Raw genomic sequence first — 10,304 nt, forward strand, 5'->3', positions numbered from 1 at the left:
TTAAAAAATTCACAGTCCCCTCCACTGATACATTTTCTTTAAGGCGTCTATTTGTGCCACTGATTCCTTCCTTCTATTCCAATAATTTTCTCTGGATTTTATCAACTTCCTCATGATGCTTCAGTTGTAACCCCCAGGTATGTTATCTTAGATCATACCTCTAGTTTGGAGCATTTGCCTGTGCTCCTGATTTGCAGTGTGGCTGTTCGTTGGGCATTTTCAATGAGTCTGCTTTAATCTGCCATTCATGCTCCAACCTGAACTCATTATTTTCACAGAAATACTCCTCACTCATATTTAGCATCCACATGAATAATATTATTACTGCCTCTCTCATAGAAATCGTGTGCCCCTGGGGCACCTTGGTAGCTCAGTCGGTGAAGCGTCCGACTTTGGCTCAGGTCATGATCTCATGGTTCGTGGGTTTGACCCCGCATTGGGCTCTGTGCTGACAGCTCAGAGCCTGGAGCCCGCTTCAGATTCTGTGTCTCCCTCTATCTCTGCCTCTCCCCCACTTGTGCTCTGTCTCTCTCTCTCTCAAAAATAAATAAACATGGAAAAAAGGAATCATTTGCCCCTTGTGACAAATACATCCCATAGACAACAAAGGTCTGATATGGTTATACTTGCAATTATTTTAGTTAAAAAGAAATGTGTACCCTTTCCTATTACTAGATCAAAGTCATATAATTTTAGAGCTAAGAAACTTTGGGGATTTTTATTTCCCTATTCTTTATATGAGTTCAAATGAGAGCTCTGAGGCTTTATGGAGGCAAAAAAAAAAAAAACAAAAAAAAAAAAACAAAAACCAATCAACCAAACAAGCAAAAAACTATCTCCAAGTTAGTTAATGGCTAAGGTTGGTTTAAACGAAGTTTTCCTTACTCTTAATCTAATGAATCTAATGTTCTTTCTACTAGTTTATGAACTTGCTTCCTGTCTTCCTAAGGATACTGTAATAGATCCTCGACTTCATCCCATTATTTGATTTATTAGACATTTATTTGATGCCTTTTAAATGTCATACATTGAACAATCCTTACTGTATTGCATATAAAATAATGTTATTATCTGCTGAAGAAAAAGAATATTGGCACCACAATTTTTAAAAATAAAATTCTACTTCCTTAGAAAGGTGCTCTATGATCTGGTCCTAAGTCTTTTCAGTTTCATTTTCTGCTACTCTTACCAGGTACCTCTTACCTCCAGCCTCATTCAAACTGTCTGTCCTTTCATGACACCATGTAGGCTCACAGCTCAGTGTCTTTATTGTACCCCATGTTCCCTCAGAGTCAAATGCCCTTTGTCCAATCCTGCAAAACAGTTTCCTGTTTTCCTTCAAAATGAAGTGTGAACACCAGTATAGCAAGGTGGATAAAAGATTATGCTTTGGAATCACACAGTTCTGGGTTTGAGTTCTGACCTTGATACCAGCAAGGTGACCTTAATTAGTATTGTAACAATGTTGAGAGACAGTTCAATTTTTGGTAAATGACCTTACTATCATTACTTCCTCAGAGTAGTGTAAAGATTAGGCAAGAGATCGTGTGAAGATCTAGTGTTGCTGTTGCTATTAAGTGCAGTATTGTAATATAGGAAGAATAAAAGAAGGGGAGAATTAGAAGTGAAGAGGGTGTTCTTAGTGTATATGACCTCTTCTTTAGAAGTCATCTTCCCTTTTTCTTATTCCTAGTGAATTACTTTTGTAGCCTGGTAAAGAATTTCTTATACATTTTGTTTGACAGGGCATATGTGTCACACCTATTTTATCATAAATAACTTAAATTTAGGGAGAGTATTTTATTCAAATTTGGATCTTCTTCTGTGCTTACCATGTCATCGTGTATACGGCAGGCTCTCGGAAATATTGAAATAATTAGCACTGGGTGGCACCAAGGGCTATAGGAATTCATGGGCTGTCTTAGGAAGAGCAGAATCATACCACACAATCAGTCTGTGTATGTAGTAAGAATGCTTTTAATTCCACATCATGGCCTCTGTTGCTAGATATTAGAGGAAACTAAGCCAAGCTGACCACAGAACAAGGATTGGTTGGCACAGGCTCTTCTCTGCTTTTGATTTATGATTGTCAGGCAACACTTTTCTTAGATTTTTCAGCTGAATAAAGATAAAAATATTAACTTTTGCCCGTTAAATCCACATCAAGTAATGCTTTAAGCACAAATATGGAAAATTAAAGCCCCTAGATGCATTAATTTGAGTAAATCAGATTGCTTATGCTGGAATTATCAATTATTGGTAGCTCTAGAGGCAAGCTGTGCTTACTTCATGCATATATACTTGAATTTGAGGCATATATAATACACATTTTAATATATGAAACTGACATTTGGTCTCGGAATTAATACCCTTGTGTTTTTATGTAATGAAATTGGTTGTGAGAAAATATCTTTGCGATTTAAATACAAATTCCACTTTTTATACCTTCAAAAATTATTATACTTAAAGTGTTGATTGAGCGATAATTATAAACAAAATATTGTGTGGATTTTACCGTGTATAATCTCTTTAGATTTAGTGTATCTTAAGGTTCCAAGTATGAAAGGCAATTATATATTCAAGAAAAATCTCTCCTAAGTAATTTTTTTCAATAGAATATTAAACCATTTATTTATTACACATGATAGACGATATACAAGTTTTAATCCCTTCTGTAATTTTATCTGATACCATAATTCAATTTAGATATATTGCATAGGATGTTCCAACAATCAGATGAACCAAATAAACTCCAGGACTTTGTTTGGGAGACCCTTTTAATGGTAATCTCCACATCACACCACATTAACTGTCAGTTCAACTACACCAAGGTTTGTGGAGACAATGGCTTCTGTGCTCAAGCAGGTTGCAAATACATTTCGAATGGAACCTGCCATCACCCTGAAGAAATTCTAACTTCACAGCGTTGGGGTAGTTTACCAAGAGATGGCTTCAGAGTAGACTGACTTTACATAGCACATTTCTAAAAGGACATTTATTCAGTGTTAGGATCAGACTATTATATTTAGCAATCAGCAGCATGTGTGAAAACAAACAAACAAACAAACAAAAACTTCAGTAAAACCCTTCGTTGGAATGACTTACACTTTCCACAGAACAGAAACTAAAATAGCCTGTTATACAATTAATTACAAATACAGTCCTTGAGTTTTTTTGCCCATACACATGAGTATTGTCTAAAACATGTCTTTCTCATAACAGCTAGGCCCTGCCACTGCTGTGCCTGCCTGAGTTCACAAATCTGCTGTAACCTGTACTTTCCCTGTCACTTCTCCAGCTCTCCTCTCCTGCTAAGCTTTGTTTTCTGCCAGTAATTTGAACCTTCTGCCACTGCCATAACTACTGCTCCTGCTGGAACCACCATAACCACTTTGGTTTCGTGGTTTGGCAAAGAATTGGTCTCCACCACCAGAGGGGCCAGGTCTTCTGCCTCTAAAATTTCCTACTTTTCTGGGTCCAAAATTTGAAAATGGATGGTTGTAATTGCCAAAATTATTGTAGCTTCTACCACCTCCAAAGCTGTTTCTGTCATTAACAAATCCATGATAGCCATCCCCACCCCAACCCTATCCACCACTACCTTGAATTCCACCAAAGCCATCTCACCCACTGAAGTTTCCTCCATGACCAAAGTTGTCCTTCAAGTTTCCAGAACCACTTGGACCTCTTTGGCCGGATGAAACACTAGCTATCTCTTGCTTAGATAAGGGTTTCCTTACTTCACAGTGGTGGCCATTCACACTATGATATTTTTGAATGACAACCTTGTCTATGAACATGGTCATCAAATGTTACAAAGGCAAAGCTTCTCTTCTTGCCACTGACTCAGTCAGTCATGATTTCAATCACTTCAATTTTCCTATACGGTTCAAAATAATCTCTTACATGATGTTCTTCAGTGTCTTCTTTAATGCTATGAAGAACAATCTTTTTTTTTTATTATTTTTTAATGTTTATTTTTGAAAGAGAGAGAGAGAGAGAGAGAGAGAGAGAGAGAGAGAGAGAACAAGCAGGGGAGGGGCAGAGAGAGAGAGGGAGACACAGAATCTGAAGTAGGCTCCAGCTCTGAGCTGTCAGCACAGAGCCCAACACAGGGCTTGAACTCATGAACCACAAGATCATGACCTAAGCTGAAGTTGGTCACGTAACCAACTGAGCCACCTAGGTTCCCCCAACATTTTTTCACAGTTAAGTGGGCACCAGGTAGGTCTTTGAGAATCTTCTCTTGAGATTATTCTCTTCTGTTTGGTTCCACAACTCTTCCATTCACCTTGTGTGGCCTAGATTTCATGGCTGTATCTACCTTCTCCACAGGTGCAAACGTGACAAACCCAAAGTCTCTGGAGCGCTTGGAATTTAGATCTCTCATCCCCACATGGTCCGTAAGCATTTCCTATTGCTCAAAATGGCTCCTCACACTCTCACCAATTGTTTTCAAAGCTCAAACCTCTGATGAAGAGTTTCCACAGTTATTCAGGCTCTTTGGGAGATGCTGTCTTAGACTTAGATGATGGGAGGGGAGGCTTTAATGATACTCACACTTATTTGGTGGTGTCCTCAGGCAAAAAGGAGTAATCTAACCAATGTGTCTGCCACCTAAGTAAAATTTTGTTTTTATTTGCAAATGCGAGGCTTTGGGGGAAGCAACATATATGCTGAATCAATAGGGATCTGTATAAATTAACAACATATCTGGCAAAATTAATTTCTTCAAAATGTGATTGTATTAAATAACGATAAGAATAACAAATAGCAATATGTCACTGTCTCTAGGTGCCAATTTCAACTTTAGGCTTGATAGTTTAAACTTAACATTTATTTTGTCAATGGACATGTTCAGTTTCACTGTGAAATAGTGAAATTTGATGGTAGAATACATTTATTTTTTTTATTTTAAAGTTTATTTATTTATTTTGGGGGGGTGGGGGGAAAAGGGCAGAGAGAAAATGAGGGAGAGAATCCCAAGCAGGCTCTGTGCTATGAGCACAGAGACCAATGTGGGACTTGAATTCACGAACCGTGAGATCATGACCTGAGCTGAAATCAACAGTTGGGCAATTAAATGACTGAGCCATCCAGGTGCCCCAATAGGTAGAATACATTTTAATTAATCTTTCTTACATACTTTGTTTAGAAGTGGTTAGAGTACTTATATTTTTAATTGAGTTCAAGTTACCTCAAAAATGTCCTTAATGATAAATGATTTTTCTTCAACAGGATACAAATAGTAATTTCTTAGATTTTCATTTATTTGTTACAGTTTGCTAAGTATTTTCACATTCATTATCTCATTCTAGCACTAAAACAATGCTTTGAAGGAATGTTTCCTTTAATAAGTGGGGAACCTAAGGCCCCCATGGTTAATGATTCGACCAAAGCCCCGTAACTAGCAAGTAAGCCATATAATTAGCAAAACTTAGATTTGAAATATGATTTTTATAACTTAACATAACCGTTTATTCAGTCAGCCTTTCATTTGTTTGACAGTTTCTTTTTGTGAGTAAACAACCACTTTAGGCATTGGGATTATATGAAGGAAACAAAACAGATGAGGTCAATACTCTCATGGCATTTACATACAGACAAAGAAGGAAAGTTAATAAATACCTTCAAAGAGAAAATAGTTCCACAAACATAACAAAACTGAGTAATAAGATAGAGGTGACATATGGGGATTTGGGTTATTTTTGGATAAGAGAGTTCCAAAAGATCTCTTTGATATGAGATGCCTTAATGGGAAAACAAACAAAAGCCATCTACAGCAAGACCTAGAAGAGAGAAGAGTTTAGTACATTTTTTCTTAAGTATAAATGTTCTATATACTAATTACATGTTTCTCTTTTGTGAAATTTAATATGAAGTTAGACGTAATATTTGCACATACATGGTCTAAAAACTGAGCAAGAATATACAGTCTACTTCTCTATCATATGGTGCAATATGCCTAACAGATTAGAGCTTAAAATTATTCTCTCAAACTCTCTGACAGAACTTTGCTATACTTCAGACATGTCAATAAGATTAAAATAAATTCTAATGAAACAATTAAAAAAATGTTTAGGACTCACATTATTTGACTACAAACATAGGATTCTAACAGAATATATACAAAGAAGTCTTTGTTGGTAATTTTTCCTAGTTGAATATTAGAACGGATGCCTTTAAAATGTTAAGTCACAGAATCATGGAACATAGTTTCAGAATAAATCTCAGAGGTCATCGAGTCCAAATTCCCACAAGGTGCATATATATATATATATATATATATATATATATATATATATATATATAACACTTTCCAATTAAATAGCTTTCCAACAAAAGACCTTGATGATTTCTCATAATCCTTAGTATGAAGCTCAAAGTCATTAATATGACTTATAAAGCCATATACGGGAAGGGATATATAGTTAAGACTGACTATATCTGAATCCCATAGATAAGCCCCTTATATGATATCTAAGTTAGAAAGATTTGTCTTCTAAAACTATAGGGGATATCTGTTTTCTTTGCAATAATCACTAAACTATTGAAACACACACGCGCATTAAGTTAGTGAGAAAATGATGGCTTAACATTGAAAAAAAATTAAACCACTTTTCTAAGCCTCAAATTATTCATTTGAAAAATGAAGATTCATTTTTTTCCTTCTTTAGGCAAATATTCACTTACTTATCATCTACTTTATGTCAAATATTATGACAGGATCACAGTACCACAGTGAACAACATAAGATTTTTTTCTTTCATAAATCTTACATCGTATTTACACTCTCATGAGGTAGATAGAGAATTCATATAGAAAAGAAAGGATTACTTAAACAAGTTTTTAAGAAAGAAAAAAAATGGGTTTATGAAATAGAAACAAGCAGGCTGTTAAAGGCTGAGGTGAGAAGGAGAACTGTAGATTGTGACGTAACTGATGTGAAGAGCAAAGGGAAGAATGTCACCAAGGAACAGAAACACCAAGAGGAAAGTCCCAATGTGGCAAAGTAAAAAAAGGGGGTGGTGGTGGCTAATGCTTTCTGAGAAGTAATAGAGAGGTAGGGTGTTAAGAAGCTAAAGACTGAAGGCTCTGTCTTCAGTCATCAAATGAGATTGGGGATGTTGTGAGGGCTCAAGTCAAGCATGGGAAGGTTTTCGGCTTAACACTAAGATAAGGTAAGGTACTAGAGGATTTTAGGAAAGGATTAGAGGACTCTATTTATAATGATGACTCAGATTGTGGGTAATTGATTAGGAAGCAAGAATGGAACTGGAAAGACCAGCTCAATAGAGTCTGTGTTATTTCTGGGGATGAAAGATAGTGGGGAGGAGGGCAAAGGCAATTTATATGACATGTGGATAGGTTTGGGAAACATTTTGGAGGTAGAATCAACAGAAATTGTTATGTAAGTAAGGAAAATAAATTTATCAAATATGAACCCCTGACTTCTGATTTTGGTAAATAGATGAATAGTGGTATCAATCAGAAGAAAATATATTTGCAGATCTTTGTAAACATCTATTAGGAAAGTTCTTTTAAGCCTGATAAACAGAGACAAAACTCATTTTAAAAAAAGATAAATGTAAATACATCACATAGTTTAAAAATTATACTTAAAATAACTTTTACGTTCACTAATAGTGATTTTTTAAATAAAAGGAAACACAAAATAGAAATAAATAAAAAGATCAACATTGATGTAAAATAAAGTTTAGTGTGCACTCTGGAAAGAAATGTAACATTTTAAAGAAGAAAAATAAAGCAAACATTCCAGGAAAGTAGTGAGCAAAAGTCCTCATGGACCATTTAAAAAATATAACATATATATGTTATAAAATATTACATATATATAACAGATGTATCCTGCCTCATTGGAAATCAAAACAATGGCATTTTTACTAATTAAGTGTCAGAATAAAATAAAGAATAACATTTGAGATAATTATATGAGGGAAATAGGTATTCTAATTAACTTCAGGAGGAAGAGTGAGTTTGATGTAACCCTTAGAAAAAAATGTCAGTACACAGCAAAAGTTTTCAAAAAATGCCTTTTGGAAGTCCTGTTCTAGGACAGTAACAATAAGTATGTGTGCAAACATTATCTATACAATTGCAATATTGTCTATAAGAATACCTTAGAAACAGCTCAATCAATGTTCAGTTATAGAAGGTTGGCCAAATAAACTAGCATAAATGCATTTTTGGAGAATACCTGTTGATATGTAATGCTATCCACAGTATATTATTATAGGTACATAAACATTTGTAAAACACTACACGCATAATATTTATGTTTCATATGTCATATGAAGTAATATATAAAGATATGATATATATGATCTATTGATAGATAGATGATAAATAGTGTTAAAAAAAGAAGACAACTGGCCCTAAATAGAGTTGCTTAGGTTAAGCCTCACAGCACTAAGCTGAGGCAACTTATAGTTTTGGCTTTCCCAGAAATGGAATCTTAAACCAGTAAGTCAGGATTCTCTTGATCAGCACTAGTTAGGAAATTTGCCTGATACATGCCTGCCATTTGCTAAAGGAAAGTCACTTTTCAATAATCAACCTGCTCTTTTGCCTAGTATAGCTTCTTTGTTCCTATTCCCTTCTGGCTTCTTCATTTTGTACATCTCCTTAGAGCTCCTTTTTTTCTGCTATATTGGCTCCTTCCTGATTCAAATCAATGTTTGCCCAAATAAACTCTTTAAAAAAACCCGAAAAACAAAATATGCCTCTGTTTATTTTTTAATGATAGATAGATAGATAGATAGACAGATACATAGGCAAAGCCCAGTGAGGGAAAGAGAAATAAGTGTAGACATTACCTCAAAGACAGGTAATTTATTGCAGAAGATTGTGGATAAAGTGGTAAAAGGATAGAAGAAAAGAAGGGAGAGGGATGGAGTGGAACAGGGTGGGGCCGGGGAAAACAGACAGGAAGGAAGAGTGAGGCACAGTGATGAGAAACTGCTGATGTTCCTGTGTTGGGGTCTGCAGAGCTGTTCTACAGCTGGGCTGTTGGACATATTTTCATGGTAGGTTCTGGATCCACTGATGAGGTGCTATTTCAGCCAAAGATAGAACCATCAAAAAGGCCAGGTACATCTCCCTCCTTCTTTGCCCCCCGCAGTGTGGTGTCAGTGAACCCTGGTACTGATGGGGACCTTCACATGTCAGAATCAGAAGATGGTTGTCCTCTCTCTTCCTCTTGCTGTTTGATCTCCTGCCAGTGCTTCTTAATGTCAGGAGTAGTGGGAAGCCACCAGCCACATTCTCAGTCCTGGAAATACAGATTCCAGCGCACAAGGGCAGATGTGGAACTAAAGGACAATAAGTAACAAACAGGAGGACAGAAGGAAGGATACAAGGTGAGGAGGAGAGATGTAGGGAGAGAAAAAGGCAGACAGGAAAGAAGGAAGGTAGAAAATAAGGGAAGGAGGGAAGACAAAGCTATAGTGTATGTATATTAAGGATACTAAATGGTTATCTTTGGATCTTCATGAAAGGGTGTCTTATATTTTTTCACAATGACAATATATTTTTGCTTTATTTAAAAAATATATATTGAATTCTCAGTAGCTTATGAAACTTTCTGTGAGGTGATGTAATTTCCGGTTCTGGATTTACCCTAAAATCCACAATTTTAAGTACTTATCTCATACCATCCACCTCTTAGTTTCTTGGTAGAGCTCATATAGATATGAAAGCCCATGTAATTTTGAATGTAACTATAATGCCATTCGGTCACCATCTGTTTTTTGAAGAGACTTTATTTTGTCAAAATTCATAGAAGTAAAGATGGGTATGTCTTCTGTGAAAGATATGTTTCAGTGTTCCTGGGTAGAAAAGGTTTGTAGCAGAGCACTCACACGATATTTTTATTATAGTTAAAAAATAGAATGGAGGCTACAGACCCACAATTTATAAATCCATATTCAATATTAGGTCTGGATAAAACTATCATAAGAGTATTTGCTAATTTAAGTTAATGTATAGCTTATTAAATGTCTCTTTCCATGTGTATATATCCCCATAATTGTGCCCTGGTTTTCTAAATTCCTAATTATGTATTCCAAGCAAAATCAAATATTGTATTAAAAATCTATTGTTTGATTTTTAAGACAGTGTTATTTTCTACAAGAAAGCCTTTGAAGATTACATTTTTATTTATGGCTCAAAAAGGAGCAAAAACCTCTAGATACATAAAATATTTGAGTCACTCTTCATTGCCATTACTTAAAATTATCCTATTTATTTTTATGTAGACTGCTCCAAAGATCAAGAAAACTGAA

The 10,304-nt window shown here is 35.5% G+C and overlaps 1 pseudogene; it reads right to left on the minus strand.

Annotated features, from left to right (window-relative positions):
- Positions 1 to 3,096: 3,096 nt before the first annotated feature.
- LOC101082469 lies at positions 3,097 to 6,032 on the minus strand (annotated as a pseudogene).
- Between the last annotated feature and the right edge of the window lie 4,272 nt (positions 6,033 to 10,304).

This window comes from Felis catus, chromosome A1 (assembly GCF_018350175.1).
Source record: "Felis catus isolate Fca126 chromosome A1, F.catus_Fca126_mat1.0, whole genome shotgun sequence".
Lineage (NCBI taxonomy): Eukaryota > Metazoa > Chordata > Mammalia > Carnivora > Felidae > Felis > Felis catus.